General features: G+C 46.6%; 1 long non-coding RNA gene across 2 annotated transcripts in view; it reads left to right on the top strand.

Moving 5' to 3' along the window:
- The first annotated feature begins 1,158 nt into the window (after positions 1-1,158).
- LOC137531730 (uncharacterized) overlaps positions 1,159-13,934 on the top strand; it is a 120,305-nt gene continuing 107,529 nt past the window's right edge. For both annotated transcript variants that reach the window (XR_011023723.1, XR_011023724.1), the window contains exon 1: positions 1,159-1,321. This is a non-coding gene — a long non-coding RNA (uncharacterized lncRNA). The remainder of the gene's footprint in view (positions 1,322-13,934) is intronic.

Here is a 13,934-nt window from a genome sequence, read left to right on the forward strand (position 1 = left end):
TCGCGGCCCGCAGGCCATTTGCGGCCCTCTATACAATATTTTGTGGCCCTCACCGGCAAGAGACACGGAAGCTAACTATTATTTGCCTATTTTGCCTTTCGCTTCAGTGCTCCCAAGTAATCCGCCGCATCCCGAGGGCTGCAGCCCCCAAATCCCCCGGGCAAACATCCACGACTGCGCCGAGGGGCAGAGCTTCCAGCTGTAGCTCTGCCCCCCCCCGATGTCAATCACCGAGTGGGAGGGGCGGGCAGAGGCAGAGGCGGCGATCCGCCGCGATTGACGTCAGGAGGGGCAGAGCTGAAGCTGGAAGCTCTGCCCCTTCCAGGAAATGCTGGCGGATTGCCCCCGGGCGATTTGGGGGCTCTGTAGGCCTCGTTTTGCGGCAGGGACACGGCAGATTACTAGTAATTGGAGCACTGAAGCGAACTCCCTTATGCGGCCCAGCCTCATCCTGACGTTGCCTCCTGCAGCTCCCCCCGGTAAATTGAGTTTGAGACCCCTGCCCTAAAACCTCCCTCTACTGATATCTAATCCTAAGACCTCCCTCTACCAATGCCTAACCCTAAGACCTCCCTCTACCAATGCCTAACCCTAAGACCTCCCTCTACCAATGCCTAACCCTAAAACCTCCCTCTACTGATGCCTAATCCTAAGACCTCCCTCTACCAATGACTAACCCTAAAACCCCTCTCTACCAATGCCTAACCCTAGGACCTCCCTCTATCCTCTAAGACCTCCCTCTGCCATTGCCTAACCCTAAAACCTCTCTCTACCGATGCCTAACCCTAAGACCTCCCTCTACCGTTGCCTACTCCTTAACCCCTGCAGGTGATGGCTAACACTTAACCCCCCCCCCCCTCCCCTACCACCACCTTGCCTCCTAACCTTAACCAAGCCCCTCCCCCGATATACGGCAAGGAAGGGAAATTTGGGTGCACAGAGGTGCCTGAGAGCCTGCTATATAATGTCGCAATTTGCATATGGACAAACCTCTGCTCCTGCGATTTTATCGGGCACCTCTATGTGCACAAATTTCCCTCTTTGCCGCAAATTACGGCTTTTATAATGGGCACCTATGGCGACGCCGTTTTTTTCCTAATCTGTTTCTCACTAACTGTCCCTAACTGTTTTGTTTCTCACTAACTGCCCCTCAGAGAAGCTAGCAAACTAATCCATACCCTGTTCATTGTAGTCTAGGGCCAATTTAGGAGGAAACCAATTAACTTATCTGTAATGTTTTTGGGGTGTGGGAGAAAACCCATGCAGACACTGGAAGAATAGAGCCCTGGCTGGGATTCAAACCAGGACCCAGCGCTGCAAGGTAAGAGTGCTATCTACTACGCTGCTGCCCATTCAGCAACACAGTACAAAATACATATGGTACATAGTTCATATGTGCTTTAAAAGGGTGGAGGAGAGACAGGTGAGATTGAGGGGAGAGAGAAGGACTTAAGAGGGGTCTACATGAAAAGGGCGCCGGTAAAAAAGGGCGCCTGGTGGAGCCCATATATATACCAACTTCGGCTACAAAAAAGGCGCCTGGTGTAGCCCATATAAACTTCGGCTACAAAAAAGACGCTTGGTGTAGCCCATATAAAAACTTGGGCTACAAAAAAAACAAGGCGCCTGGTGTAGCCCATATAAAAACTTCGGCTACAAAAAAACTCCGGGATATGTTAATTACTATTCCCCCTCCAGGCCGCCATGGATAGTGGGGGAATGAAATAATTCGGCTTACAGTGCTTGTAGCCCATATAAAAACTTCGGCTACAAAAAAAGTCAATAATATGGGCTACAGAGGGGCACCTTACTGTAGCCGAAAAAAATATGGGCTACAAAGGGGAGCCCGCTTGTAGCCGAAAACCTTGTAGCCGAAAAAATATGGGCTACAAAGGGGAGCCCACTTGTAGCCTATTTCAAAACTCGGGCGCCCTTTTCTACACCTTGTAGCCCATATTTCCAGAAATAACATTGATGTCTATGGCGGCGCCCTTTTCATACAGGCAGCTCGGGCGCCCCTTTCAACCGATCCCCTTAAGAGTCATGGGCTGCGGAATAAAGAGAGATAGAGCTTAAATGGTGAAATGGAAAAAGAGGGTGATGCGACAAAGCTAAAAGTCAGGGGCGTAACTAGAAATCACTGGGCCCCCCTACGAAAATGTGATCCCCCAGCCAGGTATAGGTGCCCTCAGTATATCGAGGTATAGGTGCCCTCAATATAACCAGTTATAGGCACCCTCAGTATAGCTAGGTTTAGGTTCCCCCAGTATAGCCAGGTATAGGTGCCCACAGTAAAGCCAGGCATGGATGCCCACAGTATAGCAAGGCATGGGTGCCCACAGTATAGCCAGGTATAGGTGCCCACAGTATAGGCAGGCATGGGTGCTCCTAGTGTAGCTAGGTATAGGTGCCCACAGTATAACCAGGTACAGGTGCCCACAGTATAGCCAGGCAAGGGTGCCCATAGTATAGCCAGGTATAGGTAGCCAGTTGGGTGCCCCCAGGGTCACAGCGCATGAGGGGTGAGCATTGGCCACCCACAGCGGTGGGGAGGGGGGCCCACTCCCCCCCTCCCTCACCTCATGCTCTCCCTTCGGCGCTCCCCCTACAGCATTAATAGGCAGCAGCAGCAGGCAAGAACAGTGAAAGTGCAGACATACCTCTTCTGTGTTCCATGCGCCGGAGGTCTGGTCTCTGTAAGCGCCTCATGCTACTTCCTGATAAACAGGAAGTAGCGTCAGACGCTTACAGAAACCGGACCCCCGGCACATGGAATGCGGAAGAGATATGTCCGCGTTCTGTGTTCCAGCCCGTGGTGCCTATTAATGCTAGAGGGGGAGCGCTGAAGGGAGAGCCCGAGGTGAGGTGGGGGGGGAGTGGGCCCACCTCCCTGCCGCTGTGGGTGGACAACCCTCTCCCCTCATGTGCTGCGGCCCCTCCTGCCCCAAAAAACAGCCCTGGGAGGAGGAGAGAGACGTTATACGGAGGAAATTGAGGTGAGACAGTGGAGAAAAGGGGATGCATAAAACAATGGGTTGTAGAGGGGTGACCCTAATGTAAAGAAAAACAACAACAAATTAAAAAAAAACAATGGTGAAGCTTTTGTGGGATATGCAAGAGGGGGAAAGAGGCACCCACAGGTAGAATAAAATGATTTAACAACCATAAAATAATAAAGGTAGTCACAATCTAATAATCTGCAAAAACTTTTATCAATTTAGTAGCTGGCGGCGTGTTTCGTGAGACTGACTGTTCACTTCCTCAGGCCAGTATCAGTGCCTATTTTGACCAACAGCCGAGTTTTGAGCGCCTCCCTTCCTTTATGAAATGTAATACAAATGACAGGTAAACTGGATATGTCAGCATGATAATAAAGAATACTTAAAGTAAACCTGGAGTAAGCCAGAAAAAAAGTGACTTTCCTATGTAGAGGGAAGGCTCTATACCTATACGGCCAGTACAGGTTTGGGCCCTGAGTGCTTCTGAAGCCTGCCGAAGAGTCCTGAAGACATCTAAACTTAACAGGGGACAGCAGTGAAACAAGGGAATGAACCAAGGACTGTAAAGGCTCTATGAGATCCATTTATTTTTTGTGGTTTTTGTGCAACCAATTGACGCAGGGGGACGCAGTCCCACTCACCAAGTTTGTGTGGGCTGTGTGCTCACACATCTTATAACATCAGTCATTTAGCATAGGGCATAAAGAAAAACAAAAACAAAGACCAGTGCTAACAAAAGGTTTTCTAGCGATAAAGTCAAAGACACATACTGTATATTGTATGTCCCTGCTGGAATCTATTGAAAATGTATATGTAGTGTGGTAGGAATTGATTCCTTTTCTAAATCGATTTATTTCACAGAGGAATCGATCATTTTGCCACATCAAGTGGCAAAAGTTTATGGCCAGCTTCAGTCACAGAATCATTGCCAGAACTCTGCAAGGGCAAGAGAAGCACCCCACAAATGTGTGAGCTGTTTTGCAGAGGGAACAGCATTGGGAAAACCTTGTGAACCCCCCCCACCCACCCACCTCCCCCCCCCCCCCCCCACACACACACACACACACTCAGCACAGATAAAAATTCCAGTGCTACATTTATGCCCATTTGTGCTGCAAAAATTAAGATTTGTGCTGCTTTCATTTTAAAGATAATAGCACTGATTTTTTCCAAAGCAATACCATCACCCAGCCCCCATACAACAACCTATAGACATTAAACTGGTATGGATGGATAGTGCTGGGCATGTGCTCATTTGTGCTGCAAAAATCATCTTTCTAACTTTTATAGTTTTTGAGATATTCACATTCAACAGTCAAACGTTCACTCAACCCCCCTACAACATTGCAAAGGCTGAGTGAGTCTGAGTGAACTTTTGAACTTTATAAAAATGAATATCTCAAAAACTATAAAAGTTAGAAAGATGCATCACAAATGAGCACATGCCCAGCACTATCCATCCATACCGGTTTCATGTCTGTAGGTTGTATGGGGGCTGGGGTGATGGTGTCCTTACCTCTCCCTCTAGATTGTAAGCCTTTGGGCAGGGTCCTCCTCCTTTTGTGTCCTACCTGATCATGCACCTCCATTACTGTGCACCCATGCTATGCATCTGAGTGAACCTAACTTGCCTACTCTCCATGCTCCCCTCCAGTGACTGACTAAGCATTACCTGGTACTCATACTGTGCTGCATGATCTGGTTTTCTTGTATTCCTGTATTGTCATTTTGCTGTATGTCACCCCTAAATATTGTCTGTAACCTAAACTAATGTCCAGCGCTGCGTAATATGTTGGCGCTTTATAAATACAATAAATAAATAATAAGTGCTATTATCTTCAAAATGAATGCAGCACAAATCTTAATTTTTGCAGCACAAATGGGCACAAATGTAGCCCTGACCAGTCATGTCAGAATTGTTATTTGTGCTGATTGTAGGGGGGGGGGGCAGCTTCATGGAGCCCACTAGAAAGGACTGGTGGAAGAGGACAGGGGAAGCCTCTGGATCATCCAGGGGCTTCCCTCTATTAAGGTGAGTAGCCATTTGGGGCACTTTTTTTCCTACAGGTACACTTGCCGGTCCAATTCCCGCCGGCAAGGGGGCAGCGCAGCACTTTTTTTTTATTCTTATTTTTTTCAAATCATGTAGCGAGCCCAGGGCTCGCTACATGAAAGCCGCTGAGCGGCGGCAGGATCAGAGTAAGCAGGAAATCCCGTTCAGAACGGGATTTCCTGCAGGGGTTCCCCGGTCGCCATGGCGACTGGGAGGGATGACGTCATCGACGTCATGGACGTCGGGACGTCAGAGGGAATCCCGATCCACCCCTCAGCGCTGCCTGGCACTGATTGGCCAGGCTGCGCAGGGGTCTGGGGGGGGGGAGGGAGCGGCTCGGTGCGGCGGGTAGCGGCGAATCGACGGGTAGCGGCGGCGTACCACACGCAGCTAGCAAAGTGCTAGCTGCGTGTAGGGAAAAAAAATTATGCAAATCGGCCCAGCGGGGCCTGAGAAATCCTCCTGCGCAGGTTACCCCGAGCTGAGCTCGGGATAACCGGCAAGGAGGTTAAGTAAACCGACACATACACTCCTGATCTATATGCTCCTGATCTATGCCGTTGTCGGACGGGAAATTGCATTATGTGTACCCAGCATGATGTCCTACCATATTATTATACTGTATGGTGTGTGGCTGAGGGAGACCTTTCAGGAATCCCCCCCTTGAAAATCCTGGGTTTGCCCCTGACACCCGTGCCACTCTGTCGGCCCTCCACCTCCTCCCCTGCATTGCAAGAGAACACATCTCCATAGATGTGGCAAAACAATCAATGCCTATTTGATTGGAATCGATTCATAGATAAAACGATTTAGGGGCCCCCCTGCAAAATTTTGGATGGGCCCCCCCAGCTGTCCTTGCTGGAGGGGTGTGCGCTGATGGTAGCCCAAGGTGAGTGAGGGGGGTTCGGGCCCCCCCCCTCTCCCGCTGTTTATGCCTGCTGCTCCCCCTTCCTGCGCTGTGCCCCATCCTGCCCCTAAAAATGGCCCTAGAGGGCCCCTAAGCCAGGGCCCCCTCCCTCAGGCTTCTCCCCCTAAGGGCCCCCCTGCGGCTGCATCCCTTGCAGGGGCTATTGTTACACCCCTAAAATTATTTCTTCCACACACGGTACATACACTTTCAGTAGATTACAGCAGAATCTAGATTAAGATAGACATAAAACCAAAGTAGTTACCTTAAAGGACAACTGAAGCTAGAAAAACAGAAGAAGACAACAGTACCTGGCACCAAATGTAGCAGGGCAGACACACCAGGACTGGGACCAGGATGCAGAGCGTGCTCATCCAAGAAACTTTGCCATCCAATCGATTTGAAGAAAAAAGCGGGGCACCACTCCTTTAAAAGTCCCTTTATTCCGGTGGGGGAAACAGCAGGTACATGCAGTGGGGGTATCGAGTGCCTGACAGCTGTTTCGCTGGTTTAAACCAGCTTCTTCAGAGGCAGTATGTACATACTGCCTCTGAAGAAGCTGGTTTAAACCAGCGAAACAGCTGTCAGGCACTCGATACCCCCACTGCATGTACCTGCTGTTTCCCCCACCGGAATAAAGGGACTTTTAAAGGAGTGGTGCACAACTGAAGCTAGAGTTGGAGGCTGCCATATTTATTTCCTTTTCAGCAATACCAGTTGCCTGGCTATCCTGATGATTCTCTGCCTCTAATACACTGCTCAAAAAAATAAAGGGAACACTTGAACAACATAATGTAACTCCAAGTCAATCGCACTTCTGTGAAATCAAACTGTCCACTTCGGTAGCAACACTGATTGACAATCAGTTTCACATGCTGTTGTGCAAATGGAATAGGCAACTGGTGGAAATTATAGGCAATTTACAAGACATCCCCAATAAAGGAGTGGTTCTGCAGGTGGTGACCACAGACCACTTCTCCATTCCTATGCTTTCTGGATGATGTTTTGGTCACTTTTGAATGGCTTTCACTCTAGTGGTAGCATGCTACAACCCACACAAATGGCTCAGGTAGTGCAGCTCATCCAGGATGGCACATCAATGCGAGCTGTGTCAGCACGGCAAAGGTTTGCTGTGTCTGTCAGCATAGTGTCCAGAGCATGGAGGCGCTACCAGGAGACAGGCCAGTACATCAGGAGATGCAGAGGAGGTCGTAGGAGGGCAACAACCCAGCAGCAGGCCACTATCACAAACCCCCTAGTGGCCGGACCGCACAATGCCTTCCAATCGGTTTCAGCACACAGACCATGCAATCTGTGGTCGCAATCGATGCGCAGAAACCGCTGGGATTTTGGCAGCAGACCGACTAGAAGGGAGCTTGTGAGTTATGATATACAAATTACACACTATTTCAGGGTATAACTGCCACCACCTCTGTTCAAATGGGACAGAGGAACCCACTGACTGGCTGATTCTAGACCTGCAAATAAAATGGTTAAACACACTCTATTTTATATAGCTATCAACAATTGTAGCGACTCTTCAGAAGCTAGGTTCGGTTTTGTGTTGCTGAATAATAGGTGTAGCCGAACAAATAAATTACGTTAGCGTTGTTTATTATCAATGCAATATAAATAATTAATATATACAGAAAATCGTTAAAATCAACAATTATAGAGACAAATAATACCACAGTATGGAAAATAAAAATAAGGGAAGAAAATACTTGAAGCGGAATATAACCCAGCATTTTAACTTTGCTCTAAAACATTATTTACAGTATATTATATGCAACCAGCATTTTTTTTTTTTTACTAGACCAGCATTGGAAGGGTTACACACAGAGCTTTAAAGTTCTGTGGAGAGAAATGCAGACGCATCCGAAGTTTAGATAGATACATTTAACCACTTGAGGACCACAGTCTTTCTACCCCTTAAGGACCAGAGCCTTTTTCTCCATTCAGACCACTGCAGCTTTCACAGTTTATTGCTCGGCCATACAACCTACCACCTAAACAAATTTTACCTCCTTTTCTTGTCACTAATACAGCTTTCTTTTGGTGCAATTTGATTGCTGCTGCAAGTTTTAGTTTTTATTATATTAATCAGAAAAGACATGAATTTTGTCAAAAAAATTATTTTTTTTTACTTTCTGTGCTGACATTTTTCAAATAAAGTAAAATTTCTGTATACATTTTTGTCCAAATTTATTGTGCTACATGTCTTTGATAAAAAAAAAATCCATTCAGTGTATATTTATTGGTTTGGATAAAAGTTATAGCGTTTACAAACTATGGTGCCAAAAGTGAATTTTCCCATTTTGAAGCATCTCTGACTTTTCTGACCACCTGTCATGTTTCATGAGGTGCTAAAATTCCAGGATAGTATAAATACCCCCCAAATGACCCCATTTTGGAAAGAAGACATCCCACAGTATTCACTGAGAGGCATGGTTAGTTCATAGAAGATTTTATTTTTTGTCACAAGTTAGCGAAAATGACACTTTGTGACAAAAAAAAAAGTTTCCATTTCTTCTAACTTGCGATAAAAAAAAAATGAAATCTGCCACGAACTCACTATGCTCCTCTCTGAATACCTTGAAGTGTCTACTTTCCAAAATGGGGTCATTTGTGGGGTGTGTTTACTGTCCTGGCATTTTGGGGGGTGCTAAATTGTAAGCACCCCTGTAAAGCCTAAAGGTGCTCATTGGACTTTGGGCCCCTTAGCGCAGTTAGGCTGCAAAAAAGTGCCACACATGTGGTATCGCCGTACTCAGGAGAAGTAGTATAATGTGTTTTGGGGTGTATTTTTAGACATACCCATGCTGAGTGGGAGAAATATCTCTGTAAATGACAATTTTTTTATTTTTTTTACACACAATTGTCCATTTACAGAGATATTTCTCCCACTCAGCATGGGTATGTGTAAAAATACACCCCAAAACACATTATACTACTTCTCCTGAGTACGGCGATACCACATGTGTGGCACTTTTTTGCACCCTAAGTGCGCTAAGGGGCCCAAAGTCCAATGAGTACCTTTAGGATTTCACAGGTCATTTTGCGACATTTGGTTTCAAGACTACTCCTCACGGTTTAGGGCCCCTAAAATGCCAGGGCAGTATAGGAACCCCACAAATGACCCCATTTTAGAAAGAAGACACCCCAAGGTATTCCGTTAGGAGTATGGTGAGTTCATAGAAGATTTTATTTTTTGTCACAAGTAAGCGGAAATTGACACTTTGTGAAAAAAAAAACAATACAAATCAATTTACGCTAACTTGTGACAAAAAATAAAATCTTCTATGAACTCGTCATACACCTAACAGAATACCTTGGGGTGTCTTATTTCTAAAATGGGGTCATTTGTGGGGTTCCTATACTGCCCTGGCATTTTAGGGGCCCTAAACCGTGAGAAGTAGTCTTGAACTCAAATGTCTCAAAATTACCTGTGAAATCCTAAAGGTACTCATTGGACTTTGGGCCCCTTAGCGCAGTTAAGCTGCAAAAAAGTGCCACACATGTGGTACTGCCGTGCTCAGAAGAAGTAGTATAATGTGTTTTGTGGTGTATTTTTACATATACCCATGCTTGGTGGGAGAAATACAGTGATGTGAAGAACTATTTGCCCCCTTCCTGATTTCTTATTCTTTTGCATGTTTGTCACACTTAAATGTTTCTGTTCATCAAAAATCGTTAACTATTAGTCAAAGATAACATAATTGAACTCAAAATGCAGTTTTAAATGATGGTTTTTATTATTTAGTGAGAAAAAAAACCTCCAAATCTACATGGCCCTGTGTGAAAAAGTGATTGCCCCCCTTGTTAAAAAATAACTTAACTGTGGTTTATCACACCTGAGTTTAATTTCTGTAGTCACCCCCAGGCCTGATTACTGCCACACCTGTTTCAATCAAGAAATCACCTAAATAGGAGCTATCTGACACAGAGAAGTAGACCAAAAGCACCTCAAAAGCTAGACATCATGCCAAGATCCAAAGAAATTCAGGAACAAATGAGAACAAAAGTAATTGAGATCTATCAGTCTGGTAAAGGTTATAAAGCCATTTCTAAAGCTTTGGGACTCCAGCGAACCACAGTGAGAGCCATTATCCACAAATGGCAAAAACATGGAACAGTGATGAACCTTCCCAGGAGTGGCTGGCCGACCAAAATTACCCCAAGAGCGCAGAGAAAACTCATCCGAGAGGCCACAAAAGACCCCAGGAAAACATCTAAAGAACTGCAGGCCTCACTTGCGTTAATTAAGGTCAGTGTTCACGACTCCACCATAAGAAAGAGACTGGGCAAAAACGGCCTGCATGGCAGATATCCAAGGCGCAATCCACTTTTAAGCAAAAAGAACATTAAGGCTCATCTCAATTTTGCTAAAAAACATCTCAATGATTGCCCAGACTTTTGGGAAAATACCTTGTGGACCGACGAGACAAAAGTTGAACTTTTTGGAAGGTGCGTGTCCCGTTACATCTGGCGTAGAAGTAACACAGCATTTCAGCAAAAGAACATCATACCAACAGTAAAATATGGTGGTGGTAGTGTGATGGTCTGGGGTTGTTTTGCTGCTTCAGGACCTGGAAGGCTTGCTGGGATAGATGGAACCATCAATTCTACTGTCTACCAAAAATCCTGAAGGAGAATGTCCAGCCATCTGTTCGTCAACTCAAGCTGAAGCGATCTAGGGTGCTGCAGCAGGACAATGACCAAAACACACCAGCAAATCCACCACTGAATGGCTGAAGAAAAATTAAATGAAGACTTTGGAGTGGCCTAGTCAAAGTCCTGAATCCTATTGAGATGTTGTTGCATGACCTTAAAAAGGGGGTTTATGCTAGAAAACCCTCAAATAAAGCCGAATTACAACAATTCTGCAAAGATGAGTGGGCCAAAATTCCTCCAGAGCGCTGTAAAAGACTTGTTGCAAGTTATTGCAAACGCTTGATTGCAGTTATTGCTGCTAAGGGTGGCCCAACCAGTTATTAGGTTCAGGGGGCAATTTCACACAGGGCCATGTAGGTTTTGACATTTTTTTCTCACTAAATAAAAAAAACCATCATTTAAAACTGCATTTTGTGTTCAATTATGTTATCTTTGACTAATAGTTAACGGTTTTTGATGAGCAGAAACATTTAAGTGTGACAAACATGCAAAAGAATAAGAAATCAGGAAGGGGGCAAATAGTTTTACAGATCACTGTATCTCTGTAAATGACAAATTTTTGATTTTTTTTTTACACACAATTGTCCATTTACAGAGAGATTTCTCCCACCCAGCATGGGTATGTGTAAAAATACACCCCAAAACACATTATACTACTTCTCCTGAGTACGGCGATATGACATGTGTGACACTTTTTTGCAGCCTAGGTGCGCTAAGGGCCCCAACGTCCTATTCACAGGTCATTTTGAGGCATTTGTTTTCTAGACTACTCCTCACGGTTTAGGGCCCCTAAAATGCCAGGGCAGTATAGGAACCCCACAAGTGACCCCATTTTAGAAAGAAGACACCCCAAGGTATTCCGTTAGGTGTATGGTGAGTTCATAGAAGATTTTATTTTTTGTCACAAGTTAGTGAAAAATGATACTTTGTGAAAAAACAATAAAAATAAATTTCCACTAACTTTTGACAAAAAATAAAATCATCTATGAACTCGTCATACACCTAACAGAATACCTTGGGGTGTCTTTTTTCTTAAAAGGGGGCACTTGTGGGGTTCCTATACTGCCCTGGCATTTTACGGGCCCAAAACCGTGAGTAGTCTGGAAACCAAATGTCTCAAAATGACTGTTCAGGGATATAAGCATCTGCATATTCTGATGACAGGTGGTTTATGAGGGGACGAATTTTGTGGAACCGGTCATAAGTAGGGTGGCCTTTTAGATGACAGGTTGTATTGGGCCTGATCTGATGGATAGGAGTGCTAGGGGGGTGACAGGAGGTGATTGATGGGTGTCTCAGGGGGTGGTTAGAGGGTAAAATAGATGCAATCAATGCACTGGGGAGGTGATCGGAAGGGGGTCTGAGGGGGATCTGAGGGTTTGGCCGAGTGATCAGGAGCCCACGCGGGGCAAATTAGGGCCTGATCTGATAGGTAGGTGTGCTAGGGGGTGACAGGTGGTGACAGGAGGTGATTGATGGGTGTCTCAAGGTGTGATTAGTGGGGGGAATAGATGCAAGCAATGCACTGGCGAGGTGATCAGGGCTGGGGTCTGAGGGCGTTCTAAAGGTGTGGGCGGATGATTGGGTGCCCTAGGGGCAGATAGGGGTCTAATCTGATGGGTAGCAGTGACAGGTGGTGACAGGGGGCGATTGATGAGTAATTAGTGGGTATTTAGAGGAGAGAACAGATGTAAACAATGCACTTGGGAGGTGATCTGACAGCGGGTCTGCAGGCGATCTGATGGTGTGGGTGGGTGATCAGATTGCCCGCAAGGGGCAGGTTAGGGGCTGATTGATGGGTGGCAGTGACAGGGGGTGATTGATGGGTGGCAGTGACAGGGGGTGATTGATGGGTAATTGAAAGGTGATTGACAGGTGATCAGTGGGTTATTACAGGGAAGAACAGATGTAAATAATGCACTGGCGAATTGATAAGGGGGGGTCTGAGGGCAATCGCAAAGGGGCAGATTAGGGTCTAATCTGATGGGTAACAGTGACAGGTGGTGATAGGGGGTGATTGATGGGTGATTGAAGGGTAATTAGTGGGTGTTTAGGGTACAGGACAGATGTAAACTATGCACTTGGGAGGTGATCTGACGGCAGGTTTGCGGGCGATCTGATGGTGTGGGTGGGTGATCAGATTGCCCGCAAGGGGCAGGTTAGGGGCTGATTGATGGGTGACAGTGACAGGAAGTGATTGATGGGTGATTGACAGGTGATCAGGGGGGATAGATGCATACAGTACACAGGGGGGGGGGGGGGGGTCTGGGGAGAGTCTGAGTGGTGGGGGGTGATCAGGAGTCCCCAGATAGTGACAGGGAGTGATTGATGGGTGATTAGGGGAGTGATTGGGTGTAAACATGGGTCTGGGAGGTGGGCAGGGGGGGGGGGGTCTGAGGGGTGCTGTGGGCAATCAGAGGGAAGGGGGGGGGAGATCAGTGTGCTTGGGTGCAGACTAGGGTGGCTGCAGCCTGCCCTGGTGGTCCCTCGGACACTGGGACCACCAGGGCATGAGGCAGCCTGTATAATACACTTTGTATACATTACAAAGTGTATTATACACTTTGTAGCGGCGATCGTGGGGTTAACAACCCGCCGGCGCTTCCGAACAGCCAGCGGGTTGTCGTCGCAGGTGGGCGGAGCCAGTTGCCGGGGGAAGCGCGCGTCATCAATGACACGATCGCTCCCCCGGCATGCCGAAAGGACGCAACGCCCTTGGGCATATTGCGGTCCTTTCGGCGTCCACTTTGCCGCCGCCCATCGGCTGTGAGTGGCCGGCAAGTGGTTAAGTAAACACAATGTAACAAGTGAGGAATGTGACTCACTCTCTCTCTGTGTCCGGGAGCTCCTGCACAGTCAGAGAGTGTGTCAAATTTACCACTTGTTACATTGTGTTTACTTAAATGTATCTATCTAAACTTCGGATGCGTCTGCATTTCTCTCCACGGAACTTTAAAGCTCTGTGTGTAACCCTTCCAATGCTGGTCTAGTTAAAAAAAAAAATGCTGGTTGCATATAATATGCTATAAATAATGTTTTAGAGCAAAGTTGAAATGCTGGGTTATATTCCGCTTTAAGTTCATGGAAATATGTCCTTTCTGGAAAAACTCGTAAAAGTCCTTTGTTTCAGTTCAGGAGCAAAGTTCAGACAAGATGGCCGCTAACCACATGGTCCTCTGGCTAGCAGCAGCATGCTCTCGTGAAGATGGGATTTGGAGGACTGCCCCTCCCTGTATGCACCCTGGTTTTATGGAAGCTAGTTGTGGGGGTGGAAGAAAGCCAGCCCCCTCCGGTTCACAAA

Source organism: Hyperolius riggenbachi, chromosome 9, assembly GCF_040937935.1.
Source record: "Hyperolius riggenbachi isolate aHypRig1 chromosome 9, aHypRig1.pri, whole genome shotgun sequence".
NCBI lineage: Eukaryota > Metazoa > Chordata > Amphibia > Anura > Hyperoliidae > Hyperolius > Hyperolius riggenbachi.